Source organism: Habropoda laboriosa, unplaced genomic scaffold, assembly GCF_001263275.1.
Source record: "Habropoda laboriosa isolate 0110345459 unplaced genomic scaffold, ASM126327v1 scaffold172, whole genome shotgun sequence".
Classification (NCBI taxonomy): domain Eukaryota; kingdom Metazoa; phylum Arthropoda; class Insecta; order Hymenoptera; family Apidae; genus Habropoda; species Habropoda laboriosa.
Window position 1 is genome coordinate 155,952 of NW_017100331.1, and position 17,487 is coordinate 173,438.

The window sequence follows — 17,487 nt, forward strand, 5'->3', positions numbered from 1 at the left end:
TATGTAATCTTTGCAAAAAATTTTAGATCAAATGTGAAACTTCCTTTCATTTTTTCTCATTTCTTCCATCAGAAAAAATTGTTTTCTATCTTATTCACCTTTTGAAACCATTTCAATTACGCATACAAATTTTCTCGTACCACCATAGCTAGAGAAGATGATTAGGTAGCCCACCATTGTATGACATAACACGTTATAGAGCGCAGTTATAAAGCTAGTTCGAAAAAGAGAAAGAAAAATGTTATGTGACATTATGTTAAGTAACATTTATTGTGTTATATAGCAAGTTATATGTTGTCCATCAAGTGTCGGTAAAGATCTGAGATAGTTAAAAACATTGTTACATGACATGTTGCCAGTCGGTTCAAACCTAATTATCATATTCAATACGAGTTATATTCAGTTTTTAAATATTCACCTTTTCATAATACTTCAAATTTGGCTGAAAATAATTTCACAAATATAAGAACATTATTTATAATAACAATTTATTATAATTTACTTTATTTAGATCATAGTATTAATTTACATAAAACATATAAATTTACAGTTTTAGAATTGTGTTTCTTTGGAATAATTACAGGATATCAGATTTATAAATTAAATAAAAATATTCGTATCATAGAAATAAAATTTGCATCTACCGTATGCAAGTGGTTCATCATCGCAGTCTAACTTTTACTTATCTTCGACTGGAAATCGTTTATTTATCGTTTTGTATGGTTTTTTGTTTAATTGAATTGTCCCGGGAGAAACGTGTCTATGAATTTTAAAGGAGCACGATGCGTGAGTTGAAAAAAGAAAAAGATTCAAACTTATCGAGACTTGTTGCTGTAATATCAGAAGGTGTAATGTAACATGTTGTAAAAATTTGGATTTATAACACTGTTTTGTTATATAGTGTAGACGTAGCTTAAGGTGTGACGATTAATTCGCGAGGTGACTAAAAAGTGACTGTGATACTTCTTAGAAGACTGTTGCGTATGGTGCAATGAAGGACGTTTTCTCAGATGCATCCGTGTATATTTTAGTAGTTATCAGACGAGGTTATTTTTAAATATTAACAATTCTTTGCTATAATCAAAGAATAGCGTTTAACATTCGAATAAAATTGGGAATGAAATAGACTTTTTAAATGTTTCCTAGGATTTATCGAAAGAAGAGTTATAGATAATAAAGTTCGTTAATTTACAGTGATAAATTAATTATTTCCTTAGATACTCATTTTTTTTTTTTATAAAAATCGAGCTCGTTTCAAATTTCTTTCCATTTTCTGTATTATTTTAAAGAGTACGAGAGCAAATGTAAAAGTTAGTATCATGTTAAAAATTCTTGAAATTGAAAGAGGTAAAATGATTTATGCGGTAGTCGACATTTCATGTAAAATACGTGTAAATGTGTGGTCTGTAGTTTGATAGTATATCATATATAGCGTAAACATCATCTTGTTAAAGTTTCAATTACCAAGTAACACACTGTCTTATTAAAAATTTAAAAAAATTTGAATAACGAATCGCGAAATCATACTAGTGAACTTACGTCACATTTGAGTATTATATCTTCATATGTTCACAAAGTGTTAAAATATTCTTTTTTATTATTCGAGATATTTTAAGATATTTTAGAAATTGTTCATAGGAAATTATTCAAGGCGAAGAAAATTGTCTAATTGAACTAAATTTCTAACACACTATACTTTCATACAAGTAATACAATTACTTGAAATAAAATTCAATATTTCATTGTATAATATTTAATTATAAATGGTATTATTAATATTGTCGGTCAAAATATTTTTAACTTTGTATCTGCACCTCTTATCATTTATTACTATTACCTTTGCTGCAACAGAATGTATTTTTTGTTGACAAATTTACAGTAAAGTTCATTATGTACGATACTCAAACAAAGATTTTTTGGTAAAATTTGAAGAAACTTTCGATTGATAGTGAAATTTTTCTGAACTTTTGTACACCTTAGAAAATCAAAAAAATGCATAAGAATTGTGTAAAGAAGTCTGAAGAATAATACATATTAGTGTATCAGAAAGCATGTTTTTTTTGTTTTCGTTTATCTTTTATAAGAAAGTAATACAATGCTTGAAACATTGATTTGCGATGAAAAGAAATATCCCAAGTAAATATTTAATTATTCTGATTAATTATTGTGATTTAATTATTCCGATAATGCTGTGAATACTCCGAAAACATTTCAGTTTTTCAGTAAGCAGAAGTAAGAAAAATTTTAACATAAAAACAAAAGAAAGTTAAATATAAATAAAACAAAAAAAATTTGTAGGAAATTATTATTCCGGTAATACTAATATTAATTGCAGAATACGTAATTTTCTTTTAAATGTTTACCTTAATCTATTGTATAATAATAATAATAAAAACGTATTCTTGAAGAATTTTATTCGCTAACAATTTCCTCTCACATTCCAATAAAACTTACTTTCACACGCGGAATAACGGAAGAAACTATTACCTACTTAAGTATAATTAACTTAATTACTCAATACGCGATTACAGTATCAAATTATATGTCATCGACCCGTGCAGCTATAAGAACAGCAGATAAGTAATCAAACGAACGATTTTCTTCTTACTGACCCGCATCTCTTAGCAGTAGCTACAAGCTCGAGGTATAATCCGCGAAATTGCTAAATCGTTCTTCATAGGTTATCTACGTATCCCCCATTATCATTAGCTAACAGGAAGCAACCAGAACATGTTGAACTAAAACGAACGACAAAATAGGGAAAATAAGAAAAAGGGGTGTAAGTCGAAAAAAATCCAAGTTTGACGATCGAATTGTCGCGTGTTATTCATTCGAGAAGCAAGAAGCAGTGGGCTCCCATTATCCAATTATGCGATTTACTTTACAATCATACACGCGATACATAGAAGCAGCGTATGATGGAAGAGAGATGGAGCAGAAAGACCCAAGTGGATAATGATGCCCAGTGGATACGTAGTTGGTTTATCAGTTATTCAGCGAACCGAGTGTCATCGCGACAGGCGATTAACATTTTCATTTGTTTCTCGCGTACATTATCCACTGGTCAGGACGAGGCAGAGTCGAAAAGTAAGTTGCACTCGCGTTAACCCCTTAACGCTCACATTTTTCTCAAATTGATGTGCCAAATGAGATCAATTTTGTCTTTCTTTCCATTAGTTTCTAGGCGTATAGAAATAAGTTCCCCCGTTACTTATAATGCTGTAACTTCCTTTTTCTTTTGCCATAGTAGAAGGGATAATGCAATGTTGAAAGTGAAAGAAAATAATTTTAAAAAAGTGCACTTATTAGACGATTAGCTGTGCACGTGTGAGTCATGAGCATTGACGATAAGGGGTTCAAGAAGAAAAGTATAAAGTAAGAGATAGGGCTCTTACTGCTGCGTGAATTCACGGATATCTGAATCTTGAGTATCCGAATACTTGGATAGCTATTTAATTTGCAGAACCGAGTAGGTGGATACTCCGCGTGATTTGGATTTGGATATTGGGATACATTCGTATTATCCTCGCGATCATTCCACTGGATATTACTGTGCGTTGCTGGAAAGAAGTCTCGCAGCAAAAGGAGTCACGCGATGGGATTAGTATGTGTGACCATTTCGACAAATACTGCATTTGAGCCAAAAATTCGTGTGTGGCGATTTCTATTGTGACCAATAGGATCCGCATTCCTTCCATGGAACTTCTTTCCAGCAACTCATAGTAAATATTAGCGTCGAACAGTATTCCGTGCGAAGATTTAAGCCTTTCATGGCCCAATCGGTATTATCGAGGATTTTGGGTGTAAGGCGTGTCCTTGTGGAAAAAGTATTCCGAAGTTTCGTGAGCATTGCAGCTCACCTCATCAGGGTTCGTGACTAATTAAAAACCTTCCCTGATTGGTAAGCAATGAACCGGAATATGAAAAATCATGAACTGGAACAATACACCGCTTTTAGACACACGCTATTATCAGTGTGTCTTACGAATCGACGGAGTTCTCTTTCCATAAGGATCCCGCTTACACCCGGAAGTTTCAATAATGATAATTAGTCTTCTATACGTACTAATTTTTGCATTCTTTAATTTTAATCCTTTACCTAAACTTGCTTTCTTCAATCTAAATTCAGATAAGAAATGCTTCACATTTGGGTAATTAACAGAGAAAATCAGAATCCTGATACTCGAATACTCAAGTACTCAAACTCGAATTTCGACACGAAATTCGGATTGTGATGAGTACTTCGAGTACTCGGATATCTGAATTGTAAGAGCTCTAATTTGGAACTACTTTGTTATTTATTTCGAAGTACAACACAACAGTTACTTTTCTATATAGTTATGAAATATATTTAACCCTTGTGCAGGCAACTGAACAGCCGGGTACCTACTTTTAACAATTTATGTTTTTGTGAAAGTATCGTAAAATTGCTCCAGGTCCCCACTGTTTGGACATTTTTACGTCGATATATTCCCAAAACAAAAATTTGTGTAAAAAATTTGAAATATTACAGCTTGAAACAGCCGTGAATATTCTGGTTGCCTACACAAGGGTTAATCATTTATCGTAGCGTGGCACGAGTTTTTGTATTCCTCCTTCGAAAAATTTCCGTCTATTATCTTGAATAAAGCGAATCATTTTTTGATCGCCTGGCACAATATCGCATTGTCACCGTACATTTCACTCAATTAACGGTGAATTTCAGTTGGGTGACACTCTTTTGCTCACAAAAAACGGGTCCCTGCGCGAACTTTCAATTTGGACGATACTTGTAACGGACACAGCATCTTTCACGACTGATAACAGTCGAAGTGTTTCTGCCACAATGAAAATATTAATCCTCTGCGGTCGTATTTAGCTCAGACACGGGTGCTGAGCTGTTCCGAATTAATTTTCATTGAACAAACGCTGATAATACAATGCAAGATTATAAATACAAAATTTCTTATTTTTTTTTCAGCTTTACATACGTTTGACACAATAATATGTGGTTTTCATTTGATATAAAAGTTACAATTTATATTCTCTCTCGGCTGAAAGTATACATACGATCGCAGAGGGTTAATACAACTTCAGAAAGAAAGTGTAACCATTGTTTCTACCAATTTTCATCGAGATATCTCTTGCAGACAAAAAGTTCTAGGTGAATGCAACTAACTTTTTCTCTCTGCTGCGTAGAATCGATGCTTTAGCGGCAGAATATTCTTGGCAACTTTTCCTTTGGATCACTAGCGCACCACGATTGCATGCAATGAACGGTAAATACGGTGTTCAGCCGGATACTGATGCACGAAGAATGTAAGACGATCAGCAAGAGTGTAAATTGCAATGATGTTAATTCTCACTTTTTCCTATCTGTTTTGTTGGTCGCGGAATGCTAATTATTTAGTGCTTATACAGTTAGACGTTCTCCGTGTGATTGAAGACCCTCAGGTGGATCCATTTGCCTAGCAGATTTATTGCTAGATGGATCATCAAGATTAGGAGTATCGTTATTACCAGTACATAACAGAAACGCTTGAATAATGGAACACTAATATCTCCTACTTTGCAAATTTGTCAAAATGAACTATGCAAAATGACTTTTACAGAGCGTATATAGACGCTCTTTGTAGCGAAAGGGTTAAAGCAGTAGATATTCAGATACTGGATGTTCTATTGTATTTACATACAAATCTAAGGAATTAATTTGGGCCTCATTTTGAGTATTAGTGGGATTATTTTAAAATGAAGATGTTAAGTTGGTTGGAGTATTTTAACTCTTTGCACTCGACTAAGAAGCGACATTATATTTACCATTAGAGGCAACTCTAAGGATGATATTTTCCAAGACAGCAGGTCTATGGACCTTCGTGAATTGTTCACTACATGTTTAGAGATCTCAGCAGTGAAATAGTTTGAAAGGACCAACTTCTGGTAAAAATATTAGTTTTAAAAAATTACATTAATTTTTGCTACTTCCTTGTAGAAAGAAGGGCCTTCAAGTGCAAAGGGTTAATAGTGTAACTTCTTTAATGAAACAGTATTGCCTTTTCTTTTATCCGTAATACTCCTTGTGGGACTGAACAAATCGAATGACCGCACACAAGGGATGAAGTAGATTATGTATAGACAGCGCGGCTACAATAGCGTATTTGTTAGAACCACGATAATCTATGCATTGTGCAGGCTTATTAGTCGTGGAAAATTTCTAAATGCATATTAGACGCGCGATCGTGCTTTTCCCTCGCAAACGCGTGTCTGTCGCATGCCTCGAAGCACTCGAGTTTCGTTTGTTCGTACTAAGAACATAAATTGTTGCACGTGCATTTAGACGAGATATGCGAGTACAGACTAGATGACTATATCTGTGGTCTATGTATTGATACTACACGGTCTGTCACAGAAGAGCGCGATTGCAATACCTGAATTAATCGACAAATTTAATAATTTAATAATTGATAATTTTATATATTTTAATAATTTTGTTCATCAATTAAGGGGGTATTAAACGGGGTTCTACTGTACGTAGAAAAGTAGCTGTTGCGTTGTACTTCAAAATAAATAACAAAACAGCCCGAAATGCTCGATACTTTTTTTCTTTAATGCGAGTGCAACTTACTTTTCAATTCTGCCTCGCACAGTTAAGAAACTGTTAGACGCTTACTTAATAGTGGGTCCAATCTTCTCTAATGACGAATTATAGCTTCGGTATAACGATCAACCTCCAATTTCTCGACGTAGGAAACAAATAACGACCCCGAAATACGTTTTCCTCCAAGTTTTTGCTTTATGATAGACCATACGTTTTGTGTCGGATTTGTATTGGAGAACTGAGACGCTCAGTTATTCTCTAATCACTATGAAAAATTCTCGTCAGCCCATGTCAGGTGAATTTTAACGTGTTTTCTTGAAGGCAATGATTTCGATATTACACTGCGTAATGCAAAAAACTATTCTTTTCACTCATGTACGGGAATTTGGGTCAGTTTGACCTAAAATCAAGTCACAAATTCTGTTTCCTTTGTTATTAAATGTATCATTTGCACTGGAAACTTAAATATCTAACGAAGGAGAATAATGATCGTTACAAAAAAAGAACAAAATTTGTACGATTTTTTTAAATGGAAATCAATTATACTTTTTATGCACAATGTGTGAAATTTATGGGTTAATTGGATCCGATATAAGAAATGTGATTAAGAGTTGTTTTCCGTAATATAACCATCGCGAGTTCAGTTGGAGTCTTCAAAAGACTAGTGCAACGTGTTATTGTTTACATTTGAAACAGCTTGAAAATATAATTTAATTTTCTACGATGGCATGCCATCAGACACTATGTATTTGCAACGCATATTTTTATTTCTAGTAGTACTTGAAGATATTTTCGGCGATGTGACCGATGTAGAAGAAGATTGTGTAAAAGAAACAGAAGTAGGTGAAGAAAGTTTAGATTTCGAAGAAAGTTTAGACAGCCTTCTTTTAAACGAACGCAATAATTCTAGATACTATAAACCAAGAGACAACTCTATATTATGGCGTGCTCATGCAATATCTCAAAGTGGCTGAACGCGAAAAGGAAACATTTCATCGTTTCCCCCGGAACCTTCAAGGCAAGCGACAATATTTCATATAATTTCCGTGTAATATTAAAACTATATTGTACAAGTTCAATAAATCATTATGATATTAAACTGTACTAATTAAATGAGATCAGTTTTATTTTTTTATACTCATTTCTTGTACGATGTACGATATCGAGTCCATTTTACCCAAATTTACCGATTCACGTAACTTTACGAATTCCGTGCAAGGGTTGAACGACGTTCTATTGTCATTATGCTCACATTTGCACCTCTGTTTGTCGAATAAGACTGTTCTTTATACGTAACGAAAGTGTCGGATTTTTTGAAAGAAAGGTAGCTAATTCTGGTAGCTCGTTTGAATCTTGATTTGAAAGATCATCTTTCGTCATTTTATACTATTATTTTCTAACGAACTCTGTGGCCTTATGCAGGAATTTAACTGCACTTACAAAACTCATCTCTGATCCTTCTGGGTGATAACACAGGAAGACAGTTTCGAATTTCTTAACGTACACAGCACTCATCTCGAAAAGATCCGTATTTTTCAGTGACACAAATGATACTAACCGACTTTAGGTAAACGCCTACTCGGAAAGACTGTATATGTTTAGATAATCATAATCTCCCCTCCCGTTTGATATCAATTTTCGCAGATATGGAACGCTCTTATGTGACACACTGTATGTCGTGTTGTGAATTGTCAAAGAGTTTTGTCCTCTGTTTTTGGATCAAACTGTCTAAAGAACTCATCCTAGGATGCGAAATTTTTGCAGTGCAGAATGAATAAGAACGCAGACTATTTCGATTTTTTCAATTATCAGGTCATCGCGTAAGTTCGTGTCGAATTTTATAATTTAGATTAATATTTTCAAGGAACCTCTAAATTTGATAAAAGAACATAAGCGCCTTCTCATTCCACAATATTTTCCTATTTTTTCTTTTTCTTTTTTGTAAGACCATTTATGTCGTCACTATAGAATTTTCTAGGATTTTTATTAAAATATTCTTCGCTTTCGGTACGAACTTATTGAATGACCTAATATTATTCGACTTCAACGATTTTTGCTGCAAACTGTTCGGGTTTATCGATGATGCTAATATTGAGCACTCGTTAAAATACAGACATAGCTATTCTAGAAACTGGGTTCTGTTCATTTTATTTCCAATTCTGAACAAGTAGTAAAGATAGATTTGTTTGTGGAAAGGAGAAGTATAATACTAGTATAATATGCAGTTGTACGTGCACTGTTGCTCAAATTACAAGTGAAACAGTAGATAAATATTTCTCTTTCGAGATTAAGATGAAAATTATGGGCTATATTAAATTTTGCAATTTACAAGTAAAAACTGTTAATTGTGCATTCTAAAAAAATGGTGCATTTTTAGCTCACGTTAAAAAGTGACGGTGCACCTTTGAATATTGCAGGATTCAACATTTTCTAGATACAAATTTGCCTTTCTGTAATTTTGTAGAACACGTAATAAAAAATGACACTCGTATGTTATTTCAGATTACGCGTATAATTTACACTTTAATTGGTACCTTACGTTTTTAAAAGTCTATATATGTAAGTTTCGCACGTTTTACTTATGTGTAAATCTGCTACAATCGTTGATTCTCGAAGCGTTAACATTGCACAGTTATCTCACGAAGATGACAACAGGTATGTCCAGAAGTGTTCAAATATGGCAGAAAAAGGAAATTAGTTTAAAAAAAAATGAACAACAAAATTATTCACCAAAAATTAACAGTTTGAGGTGTACAAATTTATACAAATTTACAACATTAGATCGTGTCTTGATAGTTCAAATCAGTGTTGCGGAACTCGTTACCTGTGCACAGATTTCTCAGGGTGCCTGGGCAACAACGATCGGTGGGCATAGAAGCCACGCCTCCGTGGTCAACTGTCCTATGGTGGGGAAAATTCTGAATGTAGAGATCACTGTCTAACAATAAAGATATGAAACAAACTCCGAAAACATGCAACAGAAAGTGTACGAACATGGGTCTTACAATTGTACTTGTTGGATGCAAGAAGAGTCCAGAACGCTCAGGCGCTTTCTGAGTAAAACGCTTAATTAGTTTCGACAGTAACTCCAAAATATACAAAATTTGAACAGAAAAAAGCATTATATCTCATTTTATAAGAGTAAGAAACAAACGCGAGTAAAATCATGTAGTCGTAAAGATAAATCTATATGATCTAGTCATTTACTGTTAACCCTAGTGCGCTCTTCGGGTCTTTTTTGACCTATCTCCTTCTTATCTTTTTAATAATTGTTGCTGTTACCAAGTTTATGTTCCCTTAACATTATATTAAAAATTATAGTTTCATATGTCGTGCTGGTAATAAAAATTGTTGCACATAAGACCTTTGGGTCTTTTTTGACCCAAAAAAGATTTTAAAAAGGTTTCTTCATCTATGAAAGAATATGTACATTTTGCATTACTTTAACCCTTTCGCTGCAGCGAATTTTAGTACACAACGAGCGCAGCAGATTAAGATGTTCCACACTGCCGCAAAATTGTCTTTTTCGGCCGTATCATTTTAAAATTTGTTTCATTGAATGAACGTGGAAGAGTGCAGAGGATAAAATTAAGGCTTAAATTAATATGAAAGTGTGCCAAGAGGCTCCAATAGCACAATGCGAACAAATTTTCAAATATAGGCAAATATATAAAATTGAAAAGATTCGCCTGTAATGTTATTCTGTTAATTTTGATATCGATACAATTTTTAACGAACAGTATCGGTACGAAACAATAAATTCAAAAGGAGAAAAGAAAAATCTGTACGTTGAAAGACTTCGATCCTCTTACCAAGGAGTTTACTTCCGAACGGAAGAAGCCCCCCGAATCTTGAGGCTGCGGCCGCACGATGAATCTCCTTCGTTTACTCACACCGACTATGCAGCACAGTTTGTTACAATGCTAGATGATGGTGTTTTGTTCCGTAAGAGTACACCACAATGAAGTGTAACCCAAGCTCACCCTATAGATGGAGAACGTCTTACGCTGGAGATCGAATTACGCGTGCATACGTGCAGGATTTTTGATTCACCCCCATCCAGGCCTCGAGAGTTTCCCGAGAAGAAATTTGATGTCCCGCTCTCCTAGAAATTCGATTACCTAAATACGCCAAGGCGGTAAAAACGATAGAAAGAGAAAGGGAAAAATTGAATTAACGTTTTATAATTGACAGTTACAAAAAATTCACCTGATAATCTTAAATACGAAGACTTGGCATGTTTTAATTTGTCAACTTTTTTCTTGAGTTTTAACGTCACGTCAACTGCTCATGCATGATTATTAGCGACGATGATTCGGAGTAAACATATTTCGGGAAATTAGATTTTACTATAGAACATTAACCCTTCGACAGCTTATCCCGTGTGAGACTCGGACAAAGCGTGAAATATTTAACTGTTTAACTCAAGAGAAACTCTTAGGAAGAAAGTTAAAAAGGGACGAGATATTATTGTCATAATTATGACGTAGGGTTGCGTATCCCTTGTTTTAAAAATGATCATAATCGACGTAATTATTAAAAAAATACGTGTGAAATATAAACCTTTTTTACCGGAATTCATAATTTTATTAAACTGTCTCTTGTGAAGGATAATCACTTTCAGCATTTGTCGATGATCACTGAGATTTTCGTTCAAAGTTTGTTTAATTTGGAATTTCGAACGAACTTCCGTATAGTTAGGGCAGATTAAAAGAATGTGCCTGCCAATTTTTATTTCGACATGTTTGTATTCATTTGTGGCGTTATGAAAAATTGCAAAGATAAAAATTGACGAGTCTAAACTCTACGAATTTAATTGTGCTCGAGATAGTGGCGTGTTTGGTATTTTTTTGATAATAGTATTTTAATATAACAGTGGCATTAATTTCACAATTTCGTAGAATTATGCACATTTAAATTCCTTATATTTTTAATACAATTTTCAAATGTAATAATAGACAATAATAGTATATAAATAACAATACATGATTTGAACTGTTTATTTTGAAAATGGGGCAAGTCCATTTTTTTGTTTTAACTATAGATTCTTCACAGGCAAAAATATATTAAGTTCTATCTACTGTTATCATTAACTTCATTTTTTTTTTTAAATAGTCTTGTTCCACTTTCAAAATAAACGGCTCATTTAGTGATAAAAAGTGTAGAGTATTTTCCACGTAAAGATTTTAATCTTGATCGCCTGATTGTGATGTAGTAATACGTTTAATTTTTTACGCAAACATGTAATACCATTGTGTAAGTACGTTGCGCTGTGCATATTGCATATTAATAGGCACTCTTGCAATGATTCATAAACTGGTTTTCCTTTGAAGTACTAGATTTTTAGTTTTACTTCAGAATGCTAACGTACACAGAATTGCTTTCTCCATAAATTATGGTAAAACGCTGTGAAAAATTATTTGGTATTATTTGAAATTTCCGAATGAAAGTTCCATAAAATAGCATAAGTATTGTTTACTAAAAAAGATATATCATAGAACGATTTTGAGGAATTTCAACTACTCATGTATGTATGTGGAACAGCAGGTAGGCGCAAACTTACTAAACAGTTTAGCAATACCTACTTTGAAGAGTCTAATATAAATGTTCATCGATAAAAGAAACATTGTATCCAATATTTTCAAATTTTTTAGCTGTATGCAAAGTTTCATCAAAATCTGCGTATTTCAATTCGGTGATCTTGTTTGCGAGTCCAAAGCTAAATAATATATGTTGCGGCTGACTTTCTTCGTAAAACTTTCTATGTATGTGCATATACTATCGGCCAAAAGTTTGGAATCACTGTACATTGCAAGTTGCACAAAAATTTCCAGAAAAAAGTTAGCAACTTTAATTAACAAATTATTGAATTTTGTATCGTTCAAATCAATCGATACGAGGTAAATTGCTATTGATCTTCACACCATCAATTTCACATCTATAAAGAATTAACAGTAGATTCAGTATTGATAAAATTGGCAGGTGGTCCCGAGTAAAAATGCGCTTAATTAAAAATAGAAACTTGCATGGTATATTCTAGTATTAATAAATTATTCTGTATTGTTAATTGTGTTACTTATGTTAATATGTAATTATCTTACCTTTTTTTGTAGCAATTTTATGGTTTCACCTTAGAGTATTTTCAATGTTACGTTAAAATTTTCTAAAATTTGTTACCTTGGGTTTACGTTAATTTGTTAACTGAGAAAGAACGTAATAATTATTTATTCAAAATTACAATTTTTACTGATTTCTAATTGTATGAATATTCGAGGGATTGATTTTCTGACTGAGATGTAAACCCATTCAACAGGTTGATCGTTCAACAGATTGAATATTCTTTTATTTAAGTGTGAGATTCACGACATAGGGTTCATGTCACGTTTCATAAACAGCCACGGGTGGCAAAGATGATTTCAATCAATTAGGGACACGCGCCTGAATCAATTACTTACCTCCCGCTGATTTCGTGGTTTATTGGGTGCTTACTAACTAAACTACACGCTCGTGTCACTGCTTGTTCACTGATAGATTGAATCTTTTACATCTACCTAGAGAATCTGATTTTCGACAGATAGGAGATAACAAATTTAAGCAAAAAGAAGAAATAGAATTTCAATTTGCATATCCGTAAATCGTGGAAAATATAATAAATACTTAGTTCAATTTGATTTTCTTTCATTCACTCTTGCACAACTTGTAATGTGTCATCGAAAAAGATCTTGATGATGACTTACGAGATCTAAGAATTTCCGCTTGAAATGAATCATCTCGTATCGTCTAGAAGATCTTGTAATATTAACGAGGATAAGTAGCATTTCAGGAAAAGCAAAGCGGGAAAATCTTATTTGTTCGAAGATTGTTTAAAATGAGAAACCAAATGTGACTAAATAAAAAATGTCAAATACAAGTATTCTCAAGTGAAATATGTATGCACTTATAGATAGAAGTACATCTTATAATTTAATCGAAGTTATTCTTTATTTACAAACTTTGATATATTTTTATATAATGTTATATAAAATTAAGAATACTTTGTAATCTTTGACTAACTGCTGTAATTTTGTGGATATTTGCTTAAAAAAATGTTTTAAATATCTAGGCTTTAAAAAATACTTACATTTTAAGATATAAGTTGCAAAATAATTTAATAGATATTGTAAATGTTTTTTACAGTACATGCATTGTTGTCATGTTTCTTACTCTTATTTTATTTTCTCCTTCATAGATATGTATGTGTGTCAATCTATTATACGTGTGTTATATTTTATTTCTAAATTATAGTGATAATTAATTGATGTTGCTACTTGTTGAAAAATAAACTGTTACTTGATACTTGTTACAAATATTATTGCTTAAAATAGAGATATGTCTGATAAATGAACTCCTGGGAAGGGGTAATCACATTTTAGTAGCAACAAGTGTATTAAGTAGTATAAATTAATAGTTTGAAAGGGTCTAGCAGTATAAGATGGTCAAAAGTATCCTTGAATCAATTAGGTTGTGCGATATACGTAGGTTGTGTATTGACACCAAACTATGTGTATAATATTAAACATTTCTGCAATTTTGTGTAAACATACTAACAAAGTAATAGTTGCATCTTCTACAGATACTAATCATTTCTATCCACACAATACACTTAATCTTTCTCATTATGCATACATAAACACTTCTAATTACATTTACAAATAGTATTCCGGGTGAGTCACCTAAGATTACAACGTGTCGATTGAATCAATTAATGCGTTCACCTAAGAAAAAACTAATCACGTCAAATTATGTCTCCCTTGATATTATTCAACTTTTGTCCAAAACATATTTCGATATAATCGACAGTTTCGAAGATATTTCAGGTTCTAATCTCAACTCATCCTGTATATTCAATTCTATTTTGTAAGCATATATGAAAAAATGATCCGAAAAGAGAATCAAATTTATGTGTTACCAATTTGGTAGACATAAATATCCATCGCTATTCAAAAATAATTCTGAACACTGTAAAATACAAAATTACCGAAAATATAATTTTATGTAAAATGTAAAACTAAATCAACCGAAGAGAAGGGAAAAATAAATCTAAAATTTGTAATAATTAACAAGCCATGTTAGAAGCTACGTAAGATTTGTTATTTGAATCTTTGCGAAGTATTGAAGCGTAGATTGGATGATCCATCGAATGCGAGGCATCCTTGTCAATGGCCAGACGGAAAAGGATCGTACGGATTCGCGTGATCCGGAAGGCGATATGCAGGTGGAAGGATGTGAGGATAAAGTGATACTGCGATCGATGAGTGTCTGATCGGCTTGGCAGGAAGCGTGGATGGCACGGAGAGGATCGAGGAAGTTACGAAGCCGGAATGCGCGCCAGTTCACGGCAGTCGCGCGTGAACCATCGAGTTGAGCGGTAGGTTTTCGCGCCGGTTCCTGCTCATTTCTCCTCGCAATTATACAGTTTATCGGCACGCCTCTGCCTCGAAACCTAACAGTCGAATGTTTCTTTCTTCCGGACGGTCATTTTTTGTGTTATCGTGATCCGTTTTTCGTCGATTTCTCGATCATCGTGGAATTATTCCGCTAACTTTTGGGACGTTTTACCATAGATCAGGCAACCCTCTGGTGACTATTGGCGGTAGGTAGATGTTACACGTTGTTTGAGATTTTGTATTAAGCGTAGAAATGAATTCTTTCCGACTTTTGGGCGCGATCGAAGTTTTATTTAAAAGGAACAAAAACAGATCAATTATCGACGTAATTTCCATCGTTGATGATCTTTTGCCATTTTTCTGGTAGCTTGCGAATATCATCGCGATAGAAACTTGGTGGCTTTGCATCAATTATGCGAATCCAGTCGAAAAGAATTTCTGCATCTAATATAGGAGGTAATTTGAAAACTGAAATTGTCGGCTGTACGTGGAAAATTGTTCATATGCAATTATTTCCGTATAGATTGCTATTTGATAGAGTTGATATAATGTGCATAATTACGTTTGATTGATTATGTAAATTTTGCAAGAGTATTGCGATCTTTGGTGTTGCTCATTTTATCTAACCGGTGTTTGAATAAATCAAGTTAAATTTGACACTGTTTATATATTTACATTTGAAGAATAAAATATTTTCAAATTCTGGCCAACAATATTTGGGGAATCGAATAATTTGTATAAATTTTTCAAGAGTATTGCGATCTTTGGTGTTGGTTATTTCTGGTATCCTATTCCAGTATTTTACATTTGGAGCTCTTTTAAAGGACAAAGTATTTTCTAATTTGTATGCATGAATTTTATGTATAATAATTAAACCATCAACCTTTAACATCTTGTTAAAAGAAAAAATTTAACTGTAATTATGAACAATTGTAAAACGAATTGTAATTGTAATTTTTTAATAATTTTGCAGTACAGTGTTACTGGAAATAATAATGATCTAATGGATTGAAGCTTTACGTATTTTGAGAATTCTTTTCTTTTCAAGTTGAAATTTGTTTAGTAATATTTGGTATATCTCAAAACAGCATTTTGAATTAGTGATAATAAAGGTGTTTTGTACTTAAAAATGAAGTAACAAAAGTGCTATAAATTAGTATTCAATTTAAAAACACGCTATTAAAAGGTAATAAATAATACACGAGAGGTTAGGAAAGTACAAAATTGTATTAAATTTCTTTTCCTCTTATTTTCTTAGCATTTGCCAAAGTAAAACGTATCACTGTACAATATCAGAACAATGATATTATTACATATAGTATATATATATATATGTCAAAATTACTAATATTTAACAGTGAAAAATATAATTTCAATGTTAAGAAGCACCAAAAAAAAAAAAAATCAAAATTAAAAATGAATAAACTTTGCAAAATAACTGTAGAATATGATTTCTTATTTTATTTACACAGTATTTTTTATATATTTGTAGTGTAAACGAGTGATAGTAGAGGTAAAAGTTTTAAATTAACTTTGTAACGGTTGTTGCGACATTTAGCGCGGCAAAGAATTCTTGAGAAGTTTTCAGAGTATATAATTGACATGCCGCAGGCATTTTGCCAGTGTGTTCTGATGCGAAGAAAGGAAACTACGCAGCCGTCTATACTTGCGCCTCTGTAAACATTCATAATCGTTGCTGTACAATTCCGGTATAATAATTATTATTGCACAAGAAAAATAAAAGTAAGGGGGCAAATGTATTTATAAAATTCCAGTTCTTTCGAAGGTGAATAACACTGTTTTGTAATGTACATTTCTTTTGAGAAATATTAAAGGGTCACTTGTTTTTGCTTTCTTCCTTCGAGATTACGTGTACTTTGATTATTTACAGTACTAAGGCAAAGTTTATTTTACTTCTATTATGTACTGTATAAGAAATAAAGTGGAAATAAGTATCTTTTAATTTATTTAATTTACTGATTGAAAGAAGCAATATTTTCTTCTTTATCAACATTATTCTTATCTCGAAACACATATAAACACTTATAAAACACACTATAACATTGCAATATTTTATTCTATTTTTTAATAATCGTATATTTAAGCATAATTTAGTGATATTTATTAAAGTGAAATTAGTGTTGTTAAAATAAAATTTTTGTACAGTTAGCTCATTTTGTATCCTATAAATTTATACATAACGTATTTTATGTTTAATACAGACATAATAGTGGAATTAAAAATAAAGAATTCTACAATAATGAAGCTATTGTGTTCTAAGTATTGATATTCCAATAACGAATTAACAAGTCCTTCTGAGTTAACACAGTAATAGATGTGATTCATCATTGTATGAAACATCTAGGTTGAAAGGCACATGCTACATAACAGAACACAACCAAAATATCAATATGGCTTGTACCTCTGTATATATTGTACTAAAATTTAATAATTAGGTTTCTCAAAAGTTTCTTCAAAAGTAATATA

The 17,487-nt window shown here is 32.5% G+C and overlaps 1 protein-coding gene across 1 annotated transcript in view; it reads left to right on the plus strand.

Annotated features, from left to right (window-relative positions):
• Window positions 1–14,997: 14,997 nt before the first annotated feature.
• LOC108574446 (aminopeptidase N) overlaps window positions 14,998–17,487 on the plus strand; it is a 23,053-nt gene continuing 20,563 nt past the window's right edge. Inside the window, exon 1 of the mRNA XM_017937037.1 lies at window positions 14,998–15,206. The gene's annotated coding sequence lies outside the window, so the exon portion shown is untranslated. The remainder of the gene's footprint in view (window positions 15,207–17,487) is intronic.